The sequence below is a fragment of the Dermacentor albipictus genome, chromosome 2, assembly GCF_038994185.2.
Source record: "Dermacentor albipictus isolate Rhodes 1998 colony chromosome 2, USDA_Dalb.pri_finalv2, whole genome shotgun sequence".
NCBI lineage: Eukaryota > Metazoa > Arthropoda > Arachnida > Ixodida > Ixodidae > Dermacentor > Dermacentor albipictus.
The window spans coordinates 74346578-74363680 of NC_091822.1; the positions used below are offsets into that span (position 1 = coordinate 74346578).

General features: G+C 49.7%; 5 non-coding genes across 5 annotated transcripts; all 5 read left to right on the plus strand.

Annotated features, from left to right (window-relative positions):
* Positions 1-1132: 1132 nt before the first annotated feature.
* On the plus strand, positions 1133-1204 carry TRNAE-CUC (transfer RNA glutamic acid (anticodon CUC)). The gene has a single exon. It is a non-coding gene; the product is annotated as a tRNA-Glu (tRNA).
* Positions 1205-1299: 95 nt separating this feature from the next.
* TRNAE-CUC (transfer RNA glutamic acid (anticodon CUC)) lies at positions 1300-1371 on the plus strand. The gene has a single exon. It is a non-coding gene; the product is annotated as a tRNA-Glu (tRNA).
* An 8318-nt stretch (positions 1372-9689) lies between these two features.
* Positions 9690-9761, plus strand: TRNAE-CUC (transfer RNA glutamic acid (anticodon CUC)). The gene has a single exon. It is a non-coding gene; the product is annotated as a tRNA-Glu (tRNA).
* Positions 9762-9856: 95 nt separating this feature from the next.
* Positions 9857-9928, plus strand: TRNAE-CUC (transfer RNA glutamic acid (anticodon CUC)). Its single transcript has one exon. It is a non-coding gene; the product is annotated as a tRNA-Glu (tRNA).
* Positions 9929-14890: 4962 nt separating this feature from the next.
* Positions 14891-14962, plus strand: TRNAE-CUC (transfer RNA glutamic acid (anticodon CUC)). The gene has a single exon. It is a non-coding gene; the product is annotated as a tRNA-Glu (tRNA).
* Positions 14963-17103: the final 2141 nt, after the last annotated feature.

A 17103-nucleotide genomic window follows, 5' to 3' on the forward strand; every position in this document is an offset into this window, starting at 1 on the left:
CCCTTTCATCCCCCCATCGCTAGCAGCGATCGACTGATACCGCTGGATGCCGCTGACGCCGCTAGAGAGTCAAGATAACGTGACTGCATAGAACACCGTCGCCGCCATGCAGAAAGAGGAGGAAAGGGTCCCCCCCCCCCCCTGTTCTTGTGTGGCGGATAGGGTGCTCTTCCGTTGCCGACGCGCCGGTTATTTCACGTAGGCCCCGGCACGTCGACGAATACGTCGGCTTCCCACGGCTAGACCTGGTTCTTAGCGCTGCGGAAGCGAGTGTATCATATTGTTTGTCGGCATCGGCGGCGTTGTCCCTGAAACCAACTCCGCAGCTGGGGTTGACTCACTATCGGCGTCAGCGGCATCAGCCAGTCGCTGCTATCTCTTCCCTCCTCCCTTTATCGTGTTGTCCGCTTGCTGCGCGCGCTTCTGCCCCCATCGTTTGCCGCTGGGTGTACACGCCGCCCCCCTCCCCCCTCTTCCTGCGAGTCTCCGGTTGTCAAAGCGCCGGCTCGAACTTAATTCCTTTCTTCGCTCCTCCTCCAATGCAACCCCTGTGCGGTGGCAATCAGAGAGCCAGATCGGTGGCGGCGGATCTGTATATGTGCACCGCCCGAGCCGAAATTGCCGCTGCCGTTCGCCCTGTGCGGTGGCAATCAGAGAGCCAGATCGGTGGCGGCGGATCTGTATATGTGCACCGCCCGAGCCGAAATTGCCGCTGCCGTTCGCCACTGCGAAATTATCTGCCAGTTCTTTCTGAGCCATGGGCGAGACGACCGATGGAAGTCCTACGTCTGCTGCTGCTGCTGCTGCTGCTGCTGCTGCTGCTAAACGAGCTGCCAGAGCAGAGACCACAAAGCTTCCTTCATGACTGTCAAGAACTGTTAGTGGAGTCTTTGTTAAAGGAATACGTGTGAAAAATAAAAAAAAATTATGTGATAGCGCATACATGTGTTGCTCGATTTCTTTGCCTCAATCTATCGAAAAGGTGAAACAGCTTATTTGCTGCGCTCAAATTTCGCATTAGGAAGTAACGTAATCGTCGGTAATTTTTTTGGTTAGCTTTTTGGCGTCGTCTATATTTTATCTCACGCTTTCTTTTGATCAAGTTGGAGGGGTTCATTGCTGCTGCACGTCCTCCGGCATGGTCTAGTGGCTAGGATACCTGGCTCTCACCCAGGAGGCCTTGGTTCGAGTCCCGGTGTCGGAAATATTTTTGGTTAGCTTTTTGTCGTCGTCTATATTTTGTTTTATCTCGCGCTTTCTTTCGATCAAGTTGGAGGGGTTCATTGCTGCTGCACGTCCTCCGGCATGGTCTAGTGGCTAGGATACCTGGCTCTCACCCAGGAGGCCCGGGTTCGATTCCCGGTGTCGGAAATATTTTCGGTTAGCTTTTTGTCGTCGTCTATATTTTGTTTTATCTCGCGCTTTCTTTCGATCAAGTTGGAGGGGCTTATTGCTGCTGCACGTCCTCCGGCATGGTCTATTATGTCTCCTCGTTAGTATAGTGATTCTACTTCCGGCTACCGTTCGGTGCGGACGCAGAATGCCTTGCTCCGTTGGGGCGGTGTTTGCGGCTCAGACGAGCCGCGGTAACAGGAATGCTGCTATGGATAGCCAGGACTACCAAGCTATTTTGCCGCCTCTGCCTACAGGACCATGCGTGGCCAACACGCTTTTTCTTCGCGGAGACGTAAAGGCAAGGCTCTATCGAGTCGAAGATTTTCGAGACACGCTGGTCCGTCTGGGTCTGCTTCCCGAGGTTGATGCCTTGGGGGCTTTCCAGATGAACCACGTGTGGGCGGTTACTTTCAGAAGCCCAGATGCTATGAAGAAAATGCTGGCCCTCGGAGACATTACGGTTAAGGAGCTTCGCTGCCTGGTGGTTAACCCAGCCAGCCAGGATGTGCGGCTTAAGATCTACTGGCTCCTTCACAACGTGCAAGATGAGGACGTCCGCGCCGCTGTCACGCCTTTTGGGAAAGTTACGGAGGCCTTCAAGGAACGCTGGCGCGTGCGAGGCATCACCGATAAAGGTTCGTCAACCCGCATCCTATCGATGAAGCTGAAACCAGGAATTACCATAGACGACCTCCCGCATCCACTTCGGGTCGCCGGCATCATGACACTGCTGGTTGCGCCTGGGCGTGCCCCGCTCTGCCTGAGGTGTAACCGCACAGGTCATATCAGGCGAGACTGTCGCGTACCGCGCTGTGCTTTGTGTCGGCGCTTCGGGCACGACGAAAGCTCGTGCCGGCAGCCGACAAAGCGCTCACTCAGGGACGAACGATCTTATGCCTCGCGGAACGAGATAACAGCCGTAACATACGGCAGTGAGGTTGTACGAGATAAAGAAACAATAAGACAGGCCTTTTATGAGCATTACTGCGAACTACTAGGGCAAGAACGCATTCGCGATGAAGGATTCGATACTGAATTCCTGTCGCTATTGCCAAGTCTTGAAAGGGAAGTAACGGAAAGGCTCGAAGAACCGATTACTTTAGAAGAAATAAAATGGGCGATCGACGCACTAAGTTCCGGAAAAACGCCAGGGCCAGACGGTCTCAGCGCCGCTTTCTACCAAGCTTTTAAGCAAGACATAGCCACTGCCCTTTATAATGTAATTGCGGAAGCGTATGAGAACTGCGTGCTGCCCCCTTCTTTTCGTCAGAGTCACATGGTGTTGATACCGAAGTCCGAGGACCCTCATGTACTACTGTCGACAGGGGCGTACCGCCCGATACGTCTCACAAACAGATTATAAAATATACACGAAGGTTCTTGCACGGAGACTTCAAAATGTGATACAGCAATTAGTAGGGTCGCACCAGACATGTGGCATAAGAGGACGATCCATTGTCACCAATATACATGTAGCGAGAACAATATTGGAAAGTTGCGACGCCTTCTCAAAAAAGGTAGCACTGTTGCAACTTGATCTTGAAAAGGCGTTTGATAGAGTGTCACATGAAATCCTTTTTCTTGTTTTAAAACATGCCAAGATAGGTTCTGTTCTTTTGCAAGGTGTTAAAATGTGCTACGCTGGCGTATCTACGAAACTAATAATTAACAAACAGCCTACGGCTATGATAGAAGTTAAGTCAGCACTCCACCAAGGATGCGCATTATCGTCTCTACTTTTTGCATTGTACGTTGAACCATTCTGCTTAAAGGTTATTAGTAGTAATAACATAAGGGGATTTGCAATGGACTCCAGAGAAGTTAAATCTTGGCGTACGCAGACGATATCGCCATATTCTGTCGAGACAAGCAAAGCATCTCTAATGCAGTAGAAGTGGCGAACAGATTCTGCAAGGTCACTGGAAGTGCGATAAACTGGAGTAAGTCATTGGGCATCTGGCATGGTAATTGGAATGATAAAATAGAATTTTTTGAAAATATGCAGTGGACCACGACGCCTGCGCGGTACCTTGGGATACCTCTGCAACATTATCATGATACAAAAGACTATTGGCAAGAAGAACTAGAGCAAGTTAAAGTTGAAACAACAAAGTTCGGAGGTAGAAATTTATCGATTTTCGCGCGATCAACCGTATGCAATGTTTTCCTTTTTACAAAAATCTGGTATGTACTGCAAGCACTGTGCAAGTCAAGAATGACCATCCAAAAGATACACAGATCATGCGCTGTTATTATATGGGGATCCACATGGGAGAGAACGAGCCGCACCTATTTATTTCGGTCCGTGAAGTCAGGAGGCCTTGGTTTGGCGCATTTGTTTTTGAGGCAAGTTGTTTCAAGGTTTCTTTTTTTGCGAGATCAAAAGGATCCCTTCTTGCGAACAGTGTGCCAACTACGTTTACAATATGCGTTACCTCAATTTATCGTAACCTCAAGAACGGCAAATGGCGCAAGTCTCCGCGGATTTTTACGGGAGGTAGCTTGGTCCGTAGAATTCTTGCATGCTCGCTTTTCATTTGATTATCTTGCTATTGTTTGAAGGAAAAAATTGTATAAGGACCTAGTTGACGTTTGTATGCCTGTTCCTTTGTACCGATCTATGTATTCACCGAGCACATGAGCAGATGTATTGAAGCGAGTGAAACGGATGCCAGTGCGATCTGGGGTTAAAACTTTTTTCTTCCATTTGCATACTGGAGCTCTTGCCGTCAAACCTTGGCTACAAGAAAAAGGCCTCTTTGTTGCATGGTCGATCAACTGCAGCAGGTGTAGAAAACCAGAGACGATCGATCACATATTTTTGGACTGCTCGGACGCACTTTTCTTGTGGGACATTCTGCAACGTACACTAAAAAAGGAGTTGCCTATCACACCGTACGGCATCCGTTTTCTTCCAATTGCCAGTGAAGGTGGTGTTCCTTATGATATGCTTATGGCGTTGATTCTGCACAGCCTGTGGAAAACACGCATGGACGTCAGGCATGAAAGACTGGTTATTCGCCCAGCTAGAGAGCACATTACTGAAAGTATTTTGTTCTTGCGCGAGGCTTGCGATGCACGACTAGATAAGCCTGAATGGGCTACCTTGTTAGATGAACTCGTCTGTCTAAAGCGGTTCTAACAATGCACGCATGCCAAATGACGGCAGGCGGTTATATCACCACAGCACTGTACATATCATCCTTACGCCATCTGTATATCTGTTTCAGTTGTCAAAGAATGGCAATAAAGAAAAAAAATCCGGCATGGTCTAGTGGCTAGGACCATTCTGCTTCCGGCCACCGAGCGTGACGGACGCATGATGACGGGCTCCGTTGGAGCGGCTTCAGCGGCCTTTTCTAGCCGCGGAAACAGGACGATGGAACAGGAGGGCACCTACCAAGTTGTTCTGCCAGGTCTGCCAACAGGTCGTTATGTTTTAAATACAGTTTTTTTGCACGCTGATATTACGGCGCGACCGTACCGGGTTGAAGATTTCCGTGACGCATTGGCACCGCATTCGCTTCTTCCGGATGTTATCGCCCTGGGGGCGTATCGCATGAGCCATGTCTGGGCTATCACTTTCAAGGACGCGGACGCGGTGAAGAAGATCTCGAGCATCGGGGAGCTGCGTGTAAAAAACCGGCGCTGCCTGGTGATTGACCCGGCGAACCAGGACGTTCGACTGAAGCTCCACTGGCTTCTACACAATGTGCCTGATGAGGACGTGCGTGTCGCCTTTGCGCCCTATGGGAAAGTTATCGAAGTAGGCCGGGAGCGCTGGCGTGTGCAAGGTATGACAGAGAAGGGATCAACCACCCGGCTTGTCACCCTCAAGTTGAAAGCGGGCGTGAAGTTGGATGACTTGCCACACCAGCTGAGCGTTGGCGGTGAGTTGGCGCTTGTCGTGGTACCAGGCAGACCCCCGCTGTGCCTTCGGTGTCGCGGTACGGGCCATATCCGCAAGGAATGTCGAGTCCCGCGTTGCGGAATCTGCCGACGCTTCGGGCACGAAGACGACCAGTGTACTCGCACTTAGGCGAGCATTACAGGCCCGGGAACCAGCGAGGACTCGTCCGAGATGCTGATGGACGAGGCGGATGCTGAGGAAGCAGCCCGTGTGGGTGGACAACCACAGCGCCAGACTCGGCCATCATTCACGACTCTGGTGAAGCAGAAGGCGGGGCCGTCCGGCGCAACAGATGGTAGTGTACAGGCGCAGCATAAGCCTGAACAGGACGACGATGACAAGGCAAAGGAGGCGGCGAAAGCCGCGGACGCTAAAGAAAGCAGCGTGGAGACCCCCGGCATTGATACCATGGAGACGAACCAGGAAGCGGCGAGCACCATTGCTGGAAAACGTCCGCATGAAGAAAGCGGAGACGTCAAGCTGCAGCCTGGCGGTAGCGGCGATGAGCCTCCACCGAAGGCAGGGGGACTGAGACGCTCGTCTTTAAAACCGCGGCCGAACATTCCGGCCGACACGCGGAAGGCGGGGAAACCGCCTCCGTAGTAACACAGTGTCCTGGTCGGTGTCAGCGCCGGTTGTGTTGGTTGACCGGTGTCAAGAGGTCCTGGCAGTCGTGAGGAAGGCTACGTCAACCATGAAGGTAGGCACCATGCGGATACAGGCGTTTCTTCTTCTAAGACATGGCTTTTAATCTTATTGCTCCACTTCGAGTTGCGACCTTGAACGTCAGAGGTCTGGGAGCAAGAAGGCGACAATACCAGCTTAATCGCCTTCTTCTGGATAACGATATTGATATAATTGCTTTACAAGAGTCGAAAATAGAGAGCCAAGAGCACACTGACCGCATGGTGTCTTCCTTTCAAGCAAACTTTCATGTTTGCGTTTGTCATTCTGTTGGGACGTCGGGAGGGTGCCTTGTATTCATACGTAAGACGTTAAGAGTGAACGTAGAGGCTGTATTTGCATGCCCAAGTGGTCGCCTTTTGATTGCTGATTTCACATTTTCGAATTTTTGTTGGCGAATTGTTTGTGTATATGCTCCTAATGTAGAAAGCGAGCGTAAAAGTTTCTTTGAATCCCTTGAGCCATGGTTGAATGGCGACAAGTTTTTGCTTGTACTGGGAGACTTCAACTGTGTGTGCGCCGCAGCTGACAGAGTGAAGTTTAGGCCACTGAGAGACAAGAGCTCTGAAGTTTTGAATACTTTTGTGCATGAGTATGGTCTCGAGGATGTTGGCAATGTGTTTTCCACTGGGACCCACCCAGAATACACGCACTTTCAGCGGGAGAGCCATGCGAGACTAGACAGAATGTATGTATCTGTCGATCTTATGCCGCTATGCTCAAGTTATGACGTTAAACCTGTGCCTTTCAGTGATCATTGCCTCGTGAGCATGACTTTAGGAATGAAGGGCAGGAAATCGCGCTTTAACTGGCACTTATGGAAATTAAACACAAGGCTTTTGGAGGATGAAGGGTTCATTATGCAAGTAAAGACCAAGCTAGACAAACTGCTAGACGCGCAGCCAGCTAGTTTTGCAACTGAATGGGAAGAGTTCAAAGAGTGGGTAAAAATAAAAGCAATAGAAAAGAGCAGCGTGGCTCGCTATAAAGAGAAAGAAAAAGAAAAAGAAATGAACGGGCAACTTGAATGGATGCTGAGCATGGAAAATAGCGCACCGGGAACGTTCACGAAAGAAATACGGGAAGTGAAATGCCAGCTCGAAAGAATCGACGCCGACAGGTATAGGGCCGCCGTCATACGCGCAAGGTCTGAAAAATTGTGGGCTGGCGAAACGCCGACAAAACGAGCGCTATCAGACGAGAAAAGATACGCTTGCCAGAAAGAAATTAGGAGCATCCGATTTGACGGCCGGACTTCGGAAGATGCGAGAGACATTCAGTGTGCTATAGCCGAACATTTCACAGAACTTCTTAGCAATAAGCTCGAGACCATAGAAGGCTTCCATGTAGACTTCTTGAGGCTGGTGCCAAGACTAGATGATGAAATTAAGGAACGTCTTGAACTGCCTATAACTTTACAGGAGATAGAAAAAGCAATAGACGACCTAACATCTGGGAAAGCTCCTGGGCCAGATGGGCTAAGTGCGGCCTTTTATAAAACCTTTCGGCTTCCTGTTGCACAGTGCATGCTCCATGTGATAACTGAGGCTTATGAGCGCAAACGGGTTCCATTGTCTTTCAATACGTCCCACATCGTTCTAATTCCCAAGACTGATGATCCGGAAGAACGACTGTTGGTGGGGTCATATCGACCGATTAGTCTCACCAACGTCGACTACAAAGTATTTATGAAGGTTCGAGCAAAACGACTGCAGTCTGTGATCACGAAATTGGTAGGGTCTCACCAGACGTGTGGAATTAAAGGCCGTAGCATCGCTACAAATATACATGTCACACGCAACGTATTAGAGTGTGTCGATGCAGTTGGCGGTCAGATAGCAATGATGCAGCTCGATTTGGCGAAAGCCTTTGACCGCGTCTCCCATGAAATCCTTTTTTCCATCCTGGAACACTCCAAACTAGGGGACATTATAGTAGAGGGCGTAAAAATGGCCTACAAGAACTGTACGACCCGCATTATAGTTAATGGCGATCTCACTGACAAACTTGCTGTACGTTCTTCAGTAAGACAGGGATGCCCGCTTTCCCCCTTGCTTTTCGCAGTGTATTTAGAGCCACTATGCCTGGCAATTATCAACTCTGACCGAATTTCAGGTTACAGACTGCAGTCATCACACGTGAAAGTACTCGCGTATGCTGACGATATAGCGGTGTTTTGCGCTGATAGACAGAGCATCTCTGAATCGACAATTGTGGTTGAAAAATTCTGCGCTCAGACTGGAAGTCAGATCAATTGGGGAAAAAGCTCCGGTTTTTGGCATGGCGAATGGGACGTAACACCGGGTTGTTTTTCTCGGCTTCGATGGTCCACCTTGCCAACGCGGTATCTAGGAGTACCTCTGGATTGTTATCGGGATCCCAGCTCGTACTAGAAAGAAGAAACTTCGAGAATCAAAGAGAAAGCGGTCGCGTGGCAAGGAAGACAGCTATCAATGTTTTCCCGTGCCTCTATCTGTAATGTCTTTTTAATTTCGAAGCTCTGGTATGTCATGAATGTGCTGTGTGCGACCAGAACAGCTATTCAAAAAATGCATCGTGTTTTTGCTGTTTTTATTTGGGCGTCTAACTGGGAAAGAACCAGCCGAACTAACCTGTTTGTTTCCGTTAAAAGCGGAGGCCTGGGCCTGGCGCATCTTTTTTTGCGTCAAGTGGTCTCGCGATTTATGTTTTTGCGTGATCAAAGTGATCCCTTTCTAAGATCTGTTATGCAAGTGCGCCTACAGAGACTGCTCCCTGGAAGGATAGTCTCTTGTGATAACATGTGTGGTGCTGTGACAGGATACTTGTGCGAGGTTGTACTTTCGTGCAAGATGTTGGAAGTACGTTTCAGCCCTGAATACCTATGTAATGTCAATAAGAAAAAGCTGTACAAAGCGTTGGTTGACGTGATGTTGCCGGTACCCATTTATCGGACACCTTACTTTGGAGGCCCAGGGCAAGATATTTTAAAAAGAGTTAAGAACATGCCCGTTAGACCTGTGGTGAAAACGTTTTTTTTTAAACTGCATTCCGGTACGCTGCCTGTTAAAACCTGGCTGCATGATAAGGGTCTTTTCGTGCCATGGACAACAAACTGCTTGTTATGCAGGAAGCCCGAGACAGTGGAACATGTTTTCCTAGAATGTTGGGATCCAATTTTTTATTGGGATGTCCTTCAGAGGACGATTAAAAAGGAACTACCTTTAAGTCCTTACGGCATCCGGTACTTATCAGTTGAAAGTGAAGAAGTACCCTACGATTTAATTATGCTTCTTGGCCTCCACAGTTTGTGGAAAACGCGAATGCAGGTGCGACATGCAGACATAAATACAAGATCCACACGTGAAAACTTCATCGAAAGTGTTGTTTACCTTCGCGAATGTTTCAGGGCTCAGACTGATCCACCAGAGTGGATATCACTGTTAGATAATTTGTCACAAATGAAAAGTTTTTAGCACCACTCGCGTCAGTCCAAGTGTGGCTGAAGTGTTTTATCATGTTACTTTGTGGTATGCGTCCAAAAACGGCAATAAAGAAAAAAAATCTAGTGGCTAGGATACCTGGCACTCACCCAGGAGGCCCGGGTTCGATTGCCGGTGTCGGAAATATTTTTGGTTAGCGTTTTGTCGTCGTCTATATTTTGTTTTATCTCGCTCTTTCTTTCGATCCAGTTGGAGGGGTTCATTGCTGCTGCGCGTCCTCCGGCATGGTCTAGTGGCTAGGATACCTGGCTCTCACCCAGGAGGCCCGGGTTCGATTCCCGGTGTCGGAAATATTTTTGGTTAGCGTTTTGTCGTCGTCTATATTTTGTTTTATCTCGCGCTTTCTTTCGATCCAGTTGGATGGGTTCATTGCTGCTGCGCGTCCTCCGGCATGGTCTAGTGGCTAGGATACCTGGCTCTCACCCAGGAGGCCCGGGTTCGATTGCCGGTGTCGGAAATATTTTTGCTTAGCGTTTTGTCGTCGTCTATATTTTGTTTTATCTCGCGCTTTCTTTCGATCCAGTTGGAGGGGTTCATCGGTGGTGCACGTCCTCCGGCATGGTCTAGTCATTCTGCTTCCGGCAGCCGAGCTGAGCGGTCAGCAGAATCATGGGCTCCAGTGGAGCAGTGACAGCGGCCACTTTTGGCCGCGGAAACAGGCTCAACGATGATAAGGATTACGCTTTTATTTTGCCGCAGCTGCCTAAAGGACAACTGGTGATTAACACCGTCTTTTTGCACGGTGATGTACGTGTGAGGCCGTACAAGGTGGAGGATTTCAGGGATGCCCTTCTGCCGACGGGCCTGCTGCCGGATGTGCTATGCATAGGGGCGTACCAAATCAATCACGTCTGGGCAGTGACCCTCTGCGATGCAACTGCAACGAAAAGGCTGCTTGCCCTGAAGGAACTTCAAGTGAAGGGACGACGGTGTCTCATCGTTGACCCGCAGGACCAACAGGTGAAGCTTAGTCTTCACTGGCTGCTGTACGGCGTTGCCGACGAGGACGTCCGGACGGCTTTCGCGGCTTTCGGCAAGGTGGAGGAGGTGAGCCGGGAACGGTGGTGCGTTGAAGGCATGGGAACCAAGACCTCAACCACCAGGACCGTCCTTCTCAAGCTGAAGGCCAGCATGAAGGTGGAAGACCTCCACTATCAGATTCGCGTCGGTGGAGAGTTAGCCTTGGTCGTCGTTCCAGGTCGACCGATGCAGTGCCTGCGCTGCCACGGCACGGGACACGTCCGCCGTGAGTGTAGAGTACCGCGTTGTACCCGGTGCAGACGTTTCGGCCACGTCGACGCTGAATGCGTGAAGTCCTATGCCGCTGTGACAGGCCCTCCAGCGAATGATGTTGCGGCAGAGCACCTCATGGACATGGCCGAGGCGGAGGACGCGGCTAAAGGAACCGGTGACATGGTGTTGCCAGAGACAAGTAGTGGGACGACGACTCTGGAGGTGGACGGCAACGCGGCTGAGGCTACCCAGAAACCGAGTAGGGCGGAACGGGATGCTACGACCCAGGGGCAGGTGACGGGAAGCGTCAGTGAAGACGCAACTGACGACGCGACCGCAATGCAGCAGGACGAGGGCGTCTCCGACGACGACCGTACTGGGGCTCTTGCTGCCTCCGTCAAGCGCACCCACGACCAGACGAAGGACCGCGAGGATCGGGCACCCAGCACCAGTGAGGGACCGCCGACGAAGACGCCTCATGGGAGGCGGATGGGCCTAAGCCAAAGCTCAATGTGCCGCCTGAAAGGAAGCCTGCCGACAAAGCGGCCACGTCTAAGGACACCAACAAACCGGGAGGTCCCGGAGGCGGCTAGCCGAGGGCTAGTCGTAAACGGTAAGCACCATGCTCCGGGCCTACTTTACTCTTCTTTTAGATCAAGATGGCTCAAATACCGTCCCTTAGGATTGCCACATTAAACGTGAGAGGGCTGGCGGCTAGTCGTAGGCAAAGTCAGGTCCTACGGTTAGTCACTGACCACGACATAGACGTACTGGCCGTCCAGGAAACTAAGGTTGAAGGAGAGGAGGAGACCGGGAGCATGGTGCGACGTTTCACGACTAGGTATTTTGTGGTGGTTAGCCATGCGGTAGGCACGGCTGGAGGGTGCGTTCTTCTTGTGAAAAAGCTGCCTGGACTGCAGATTCAAAGTATTTTTTCGAGTCAGTCAGGAAGGATTGTTCTCTATGATATTGTTATGTGTGATGCTGAGTTCCGCATCATATGCGTATATGCGCCGAATTCAGTAGATGAGCGCGTCCGTTTTTTTTCGAACCTAACACAATATGTATGTTGTAATATGCGCGTGATGCTGTTAGGTGACTTTAATTGTGTGTTGAGTATGCGCCGAATTCAGTAGATGAGCGCGTCCGTTTTTTTTCGAACCTTACACAATATGTATGTTGTAATATGCGCGTGATGCTGTTAGGTGACTTTAATTGTGTGTTGAGTGCTGGAGACAGAGTCAATAATGCAGGTGTGCGTGACCGAAGCAGTGAAGTGTTATCAAATTTAATTAATGAAAATGAACTCGATGATGTTTATGGATGTCTGGAAGGGGGGCGTCAAGTGACTTTTACACGTTTTCAGGGCAGCAGCCATGCGCGTTTGGACCGAATGTACATTTCATTGGATACAATTCCAAGTTGCCACGGTTACTGTGTAGTACCAGTGTAATTTTCAGATCACTGCCTAGTGAAATGTAACGTAGGTATAATGAAAAGGAGACATGTATTTAACTGGGACATGTGGAAAATGAATGCCTTGTTACTAAATGACCAGCCCTTTTTACAAGTAGTACGGGATGCGGTTAATGAAGTTCAATGTGATGCTGAGGGAACAATCGTCGAGAAGTGGGAATGTGTTAAACAAAAGGTTAAAATGAAAGCGATAGAGAGATCCAGTTGTAAGAAATTCGAGAAGGAAATGAAAGAAAAAGGTTTAAGAACACTGCCTGGGCAGCTGCTAACGCTTGAGTGCAGAGCGCCTGGTGCGTACAAAGACGATGTGCGAAACGTCAAAGAAAAACTTGAACTTTTTGACAAGGAACGATATCAAGATGCGATAGTGCGAGCACGTGCAGACGCACTAGCGGCAGGGGAGACGCCCACAAAAAGGGCGCTCGGATTGGAGAAGGCGTATGGACGAAGAAACCATGTCGACCAGATTTTAGTGAATGGGAATGTCGTTGAAGACAGTGATAGCATTCGTCAAGCCTTCTTTGAGTACTACCAGTCGCTTTTTGCATTTCAGGAAGCGAATGTTGAGGGTTTTAAAGCAGGTTTTCTGCATCGCATGCCACGTTTGAGCGATGACGTAAAAAAGCTACTAGAGGAAAAAATAATGGAGAGCGAAGTCGAAAAGGCAATCGACGATTTGAACTTGGGTAAATCACCGGGACCTGATGGACTCAGCGCGGGTCTATATAAAGCTTTTAAAAGAGAGCTGGCGCCTTTGCTTGCACATGTATTTAACGACGCATACGAAAGGAAATCATTACCACCTTCCTTTGGAAAAACGCACACCATTCTAATACCGAAGAGCGACCAAATAGATAAACTCAGATTCGTGTCATCCTACAGACCGATTTCACTAACAAACGTCGATTATAAAATCTTTATGAAGGTTTTAGCTAGCAGGCTTCAAGGCGTCAGCAAGGAAATAGTCGCAGACCATCAAACTTGTGGCATCAAAGGGCGATCTATTTTTTCAAACATCCATAAGATGCGATGTGTGCTCGAGTGCTGTGACGTCACCTGTGGCGGTGTTGCAGTTCTTCAGCTCGACCTAGAGAAAGCGTTCGATTGTGTCGCACATGTTATTTTGTTTGCTATCTTAGATCACGTTAATGTCGGTTCCATCATCACTGAGGGCGTGGCCTTGGCGTACCAGAACTGCACAACAAGATTAATTGTTAACAAGTCTCTGGGGGCCCCCATTAACATCATGCGTTCAGTGCGCCAAGGCTGCCCCCTCAGCCCGCTGTTATTTGCTATCTACGTAGAAGCAATGTGTGTAGCAATTAATGAAAATGACGGAATACGGAGTTTCAGATTGGCAGTGACAGAACTGAAGTTGCTTGCATATGCAGATGACTGGGTGAAAACTCCGACAAGGTATCTGGGTGTTCCCCTAGACAGGTACAATAGCAGCGACGAATACTGGAGGAACCAAACCAAAGAACTGAAAGAAAAAGTAGATAAATGGAAAGGTAATAACCTGTCCATGTTTGCAAGAGCGACAGTCTGTAACATGTTTTTTATTACTAAGTTATATTACGTCTTGCAAACACTGTATTGTTCTAGAGTAAATGTGCAAAGGCTGCGCAGAGTGTTTGCTGTTTTTATCTGGGGATCAACATGGGAACGGTGCAGCCGAACAAATTTGTTCAAAAGAGTGAAGGATGGGGGTGTGGGCCTGGCGCATCTTTTTGTTCGTCAAGTTGTAAACCGATTTTTGTTTTTTCGCGATGTGAGCGATCCATTTCTGCGCACCGTGTGCCAGCTAAGGTTGAGTAACGCTTTGCCGGCACATGTTGTTAGCACGGCAAGCATGACGGGAACGCTGCGTGGATATTTCAAGGAAGTGGTCGACAGTGTACGCTTCCTTTCTGTTCGTTTTACAAATGATTACCTTTGTGAAGTGAAAAGGAAAACATTGTATACAGATGTATGCGACATTGTGTTCCCGGTGCCCTTATACAAAGCCATATACAGTGGAGGGCTAGGACAAGACGTACTTAAACGAGTAAAACGCATGCAGGTGCCACCAGGTGTAAAGACCTTCTTCTTTAAGCTACATACCGGAACGCTCTCCGTCAAGACGTTTCTGGAGGAAAGGGGTAGTCTCGTACCTTGGGGGTCGCACTGCTTGATATGCAAGAAGCCCGAAAATATAGATCACGTTTTCCTACATTGCTGGGCGGCAGTTTTTTTCTGGGACGTCTTAAAGCGAACCCTGAAGAAAGAGCTACCGGTGGACCCCCATGGTATTAGGTATCTGGCCATTAAAGATGACGACGGGGTTCCCTATGACTTTGTAATGTTGAATGCTCTACACTGTATATGGCGGGCTCGTATGGCAGGGTACTATTGCGATCCTGACGCTAGGCCAGCTCGTATTTACTTCAAGGAATGTATGTCGGGATTTATCTAAATGCAGAAAATGGAAGAATGTGTACCGGATTGGCTGTCGAGGCTAGAACCCCTGACAGCCATGAAGGAATTTTAGTTTGACAAAGCCAGTCCAATATGGACAGACGGCTCTATTGTGCGGTTTCTTTACATACGCACCTTCCCTTGTTATGTTCTTTTCCTTCAATGTTTGGAATTTGTGATACATAAGTGTGAGCTGACTGTATCGTCTGAGTATTGTCAAAGACCGGCAATAAATAAATAAAGAAAAACGTCCTCCGGCATGGTCTAGTGGCTAGGATACCTGGCTCTCATCCAGGAGGCCCGGGTTCGATTGCCGGTGTCGGAAATATTTTTGGTTAGCGTTTTCTCGTCGTCTATATTTTGTTTTATCTCGCGCTTTCTTTCGATCCAGTTGGAGGGGTTCATTGCTGCTGCGCGTCCTCCGGCATGGTCTAGTGGCATTCTGCTTCCGGCAGCCGAGCTGAGCGGTCAGCGGAATCATGGGCTCCAGTGGAGCAGCGACAGCGGCCACTTTTCGCCGTGGAAACAGGTTTACCAACGACGAAGAAACCGACTACCAGTTTATTTTGCCTCAGCTGCCAAAAGGACGAATTGTTAATAACACCGTGTTTCTACATGGTGACGTACGAGCGAGGCCGTATAAGGTCGAGGACTTTAGGGATGCTCTAACGCCCACGGGCCTGCTACCAGAAGTTGTGTGCCTCGGGGCGTACCAAGTGAATCATGTCTGGGCAGTGACCCTCGGTGATGCTGCTGCAACAAAGCGACTGTCGGCCTTGAAAGAGATACAGGTTAAGGGGCGGCGATGTGTTATCGTCGACCCTCAGGACCAGCAGGTGAAGCTCCGGCTTCACTGGCTGCTACACGGCGTGGAAGACGAAGATGTGCGGACTGCGTTGGCGGCCTTCGGCAAGGTGGTTGAGGTGAGCCGGGAGAAGTGGCGTGTTCAAGGCGTTGCGGAGAAATGTTCGACCACGAGGACCGTTCTTCTCAAGCTGAAGGGCGGACTGAAACTTGAAGATATTCCTCACCAGATACGCGTTGCAGGGGAGTTGGCCTTGGTGGTGGTACCCGGTCGTCCGATGCAATGCCTACGGTGCCAAGGCACGGGACACGTCAGGCGGGACTGTTAGGTGCCGCGCTGCTCGCGTTGCAGACGCTTTGGGCACGTCGACGCCGACTGCGTCAAGACTTACGCTACTGCGACTAGCCCAGTCGCGAGTGAAGAGGTGGCAGTACACGTCATGGATGCAGTTGAGACCAAAGACGCTGCCAAGGGAGCCGGAGAACAAGTGCCCCCAGCGAAGGCAAGTACAGCGATGAGCACAGTTAGGGTGAACACGCGAGCGTGTGGCCGACGACACTGTTGGCGCCGCGTCACGACAAACACAGGAAGCACTGCACATGCGCAGTACACGTGCAGCGAGGCTGTCTTTCTACCGCGCGCATCACGTCACTGGAGAGGTCCGTCCATCGTATGCTAGCCGAACTTTTGCCCTGTGAGCTGATACTTTCGGCATTTAAAGTGCTTCAAGAAAACAAAACTGGAAAAAAACGCACATAGCTATGTTGGGCGTGACTAATATCTTCAGAGTTGTTCCGCATTCATATGCAGCATATAAAACACCGAGCATGGCTATTATTATGGCTAGAGTTTCGGATCATCAAAGACGCTCTATCGTTGACCTTTCACTAAAAGGTTATTCCCAGCGATACATCAGCTCTTTAGTAGGTAGGCCTCTCAAGACTGTGAACCGAATAATTCAGGCATATAAGAACGAAGGTCACATTAGGGATGCGCCCCGTGCACCTCGTCCTAGGGCTACCACAGATGACGAAGATGCATGCATAATTGCAGCTGTTGTCGAGAATCCTTTTTTGCCTGCCGCAGCAGTTCGCGAGGAGTTGGATTTATACGTTTCGGACACTACTGTTCGACGTCGCCGGCATAGTTCAGGCCTTCGCAGTTACGTCGCAGCACAGAAGCCGCTACTTACGGCTGCCAACAGGGAAGCGCGACGGCGGTTCACTGAGCAGCACGTGTCGTGGACAACCGAAGACTGGGGACGTGTCATCTTTTCGGACGAGTCCGCGTTTTCGACGCGACAAGACCAAAGAGTGCTTGTGTGGAGACAGCCACGAACACGGTAACGTAAACTTTTTCGTTGAAGAGTGGGTTTCTTACTTTATTTAACAACGTCATGTAGGAACGATCCAGACAACGTGCAACGCGTCTCTACCAGCAGGAGAGCAAGTGTGAGCGTGTGGGGTGCGGTTTCGCAATATGGTTTAGGACCATTACACCGCATACGTGGGCACTTATCGTGTCAGCAATACTGCAGTATTTTGAACGATGTGCTGTTGCCATATGCGAGCAGTTTATTCCCCGACGGCAACTGTCTTTTCCAGCAAGACCGGTCGCCGATCCACACGGCCAGGGTTGTGAAGGACTTCCAGGCAGAGCAC